This window comes from Leptonychotes weddellii, chromosome 6 (genome assembly GCF_054177405.1).
Source record: "Leptonychotes weddellii isolate Sample4059 chromosome 6, ASM5417740v2, whole genome shotgun sequence".
Classification (NCBI taxonomy): Eukaryota; Metazoa; Chordata; class Mammalia; order Carnivora; family Phocidae; genus Leptonychotes; species Leptonychotes weddellii.
This window is the reverse complement of record NC_138374.1, coordinates 69,264,171-69,267,699: the sequence shown is the minus strand read 5'-3', so window position 1 is coordinate 69,267,699 and position 3,529 is coordinate 69,264,171.

The window sequence follows — 3,529 nt, the reverse complement described above, 5'->3', positions numbered from 1 at the left end:
CACCCCAACTCCCATACAACCTCTCTTGGGAAGATGAAAGAAGCTGCTCTTTTTTTTTTTTTTTTTTTTTAATTAGAGAGCATGAGCAGTGGGGAGGGGCAGAGAGAGAAGCAGACTCCCTGCTGGGCAGGGAGCCCGACTTGGGGCTCCATCCTAGGAGCCTGAGATAGACCTGAACTGAAGGCAGACACGTAACTGACTGAGCCACCCAGGCACCCCGAAAGAAGCCGCTCTTAAGAGGTCTAAATGTGAAGGTTTTGAAACATATTTGCAAATCTTTTGACACTTAACCCCATTGAAAGGGAAGTTCTGTTTCCCTTCCTCTTGAATGTAGGCACATTTGTGACTCTGCTGAGCAACAGAATATGGTGGAAGTGATGCTGTATCTTCCAACGTTAGTCATGAAAGGCTACAGAACTCACTGCCTTGGTCGCTATTAACACTTGTACTTGGAGACCTGAGCCTCCATGTGAGAAGTCCAACGATACTGAAGCTACCATATCATAAGAAAGCCAAACAACACAGGGAAGTTTTGCCTAGGAACTCTATTAGTCCAGTCTTTGTCTTCCCAAACCTTATGTTGTGCATGGTAGCCAAGTAAGCCTTCAAATGACTGCAGCCCACCTTTGAGTCATCCCAGCTTTGCCTCAGACATCAAGGAGCAGGGACAAGTTGTGTCTACTATACCCTTTCTGTATTCCCCAGCATAACAAAATGGTGAATGTTTTATGTCACTGTGTTTGGGTTGGTTAATATTACACAACAGTAGTAACCAGGACAGCCAGATCACTGGAATTTGGATGATCATCTTTAATCTGTTTGTATCCTTTTTTGTGATGTAAATCCCATTTCATATAGATTTTTCAGAAATGTGTTTATGACCCTGTTACAGGGCTATGAACCAAAAGCCCCATTAAATACTTGCTTGTGTAGGTCAGGCCCTATCTGCTTACAGCTGTTTGGGAGTAAGGAACATGATTGGTGGTGGTGGTGGAGGAGCTCAGGAATTCTCAATCTGCTTGCATCCCTAGGGTATAGGACTCCTCTTTTCCATTGCAAGCTTGGGGCACACAGTTCATTAGGAGTTGAACATGTACACAAAGTATGGGAAGACCTGTTCAAAACTGAGAATACCACTTTTAACTCCAGAAAAATGGTTCACAGAAAAATACAAAAGTTTTTAGGCATGGGGAGGATAAACTGGAACAGTCATTCTGAGGAGTACCTACCTATGAACGAGAAGTCATAATCTTGGTTATATTCATGATATCACGGGTTTTTAAACTACATGATCAGAATGTAAATGCGAGTTCAGTCAGAGAAGCAGAACCATTAGGAGACAGATGTAGATAGAGATTTGTTGCAGGGATTTGACCTTATGCAGTGTGGGAGCTGGTTAAGCAGTTTTCTAATGTACTCCTTCCAAGTCCTTGATCATCCAAACCATTAGCCCCTGTGCATGAATCAGTATAGAAACATAACTAAGGCCATCTCTCCTTCCCTGCCAAATAAGTAATCAGGTGCCCTGCTCAAATTTTTGCCCATTTGGATGATTTCCTTTCATCACTGACTTTCAGGACCATCTCAGAGTGAGGTCGAAGTTCTGCATACCGTGCAGAATTATCTAACTCAAGCCTGAGTTTTTTCTTTCTCCGTCAGCTGGTCATGAACTCCTCATGAGACTATAGCTGTGGGTTGAAGAGGATAAGAGGGTAGAATGTAGTATTAGTAGGGGTAATGGGCATACTTGTGTTTTCCGGGCCTGCTGGCGACTAATCTTGTATATGCCATTTCATGTAATGATGAAGTGCTGCTGTGAATACTCAATTGTATGGCTTGGTGGATCAGACAACATCTAATTATTGATGGGCAGTTCAGGTTACATGGTAACTTGGTAGCCTGTGGTTGTGTTCAGTCTCCACTGTGGCCCACCAGGCATGCCAAAAGCTGTTTCTCAAAAGGAGAATAGTTGTTCACAGAGGATGGCATGGCTTTGCTTAAAGAGTCCTAAGGGCATGCGCTGTGATTCACATATAGGTGCCTGCAAAAAGCTCCAAGCAGGACCCTCCACTACCGATACTTCAAGCAACCTTAGATCTGCTGGGTAATACAGCCCAAGTGGCACAGCAGTTTGCTTGGCAGCTCGGATCTGTTGCAGAACAGTCTCCTGTTCTGGGCCCTACTCAAAATTGATAGCTTTTCTGTTCTCTTAGTAAATGGCTTGGGGTAGCAGGCCCAAATGTGTATATTGTCTTCAAAATCCGAGGTGGCCCAATAATGGTTGTACCTCTTTCCTATTGGTAGGAGGAGCAACTCATTCTTTACCTTAGAAGGAATATCTTGGCATGTCCTACACCACTGGACCATTAGAAATCTTACCACGGTGGCAGCCCCCTGCATTTCTGTGGGATTAAATCCCACCCTCAGGCACACAAGTGTCTTACCATTGTGTCTTGAGTATTTGCTACTTCCTGCACAGTAGGTTCAACCAGCATTATATCATCAGTGCAATGAATCAGCAAGACATCTACCTGGTGGAAGAAAAAGGCAATCCAGCTGTCTGTAGACTCGACTATGATATGGGGCTGAAGAGTTGATATGCCCCTGAGGTAGGACAGTGAAGGTGTATTGCTGGCCTTGCCAGCAGAAAGCAAGCTGTTTATGATGATATTTACTAATAACTATAGAGGGGGGGAAAAGCATTTGCTGCTAAATTGCTTCACACCAGGTGACAAGGGAAGTGTTGATTTGTTGTTTTATCTTGTCTCCATAATTTTTCCTTTTCTGTAAACTATTCCCTTTCTACTATAATTTTTTTACAGAGCTGTTATTCAGCAAATGAAATGTCTTACTTATTTTCTTTATATTCCCTCACTAGAATATAAACTCCATCATAACTGGGAGTTATATGCAAACAATGAATCCTGGAACACTACATCAAAAACTAATGATGTAATGTATGGTGATTAACATAATAATAAAAATAAATAAAATTAAAATTAAAAACTTAAAAAAAAACAAAAAACTGGGAGTTTTCTCCATTTCAGGTAGTACTATAAATCCAGTGCCTAGATTGTGGCACATTGTAAATACTCCATGAATAAATGTTAAATGAGTATTTGTGTTTATATTGGATCATGAATCAAAATGTATTTCTTACTATAAATTGAGGTTAAAAACATCTGCAAACTTTAGCAGTTTTTTACAAAGCTAAACATAGTCTTATATAATCCAACTGCTGCACTCCTAGGTAATTACTCAACTTATTTGAAAGCTTAACATTCATACAAAGCCTACATATGAATACTTATACCAGCTTTATTCATAATGTCCCACATTGGAAGCAACCAAGATACCCTTCAATAGGTGCATGGATAAACAAACTGTGGCATATCCATACAATGAAATACTATTTGGTGATAAGAAAAAATGGTGTATTAAGCCACTAAAGTCATGAAGCAATCTTAAATGCATATTGGTTAGTGAGAGAAGTCAGTCTGAAAGAGCTACATGATGTATGATTGATTTT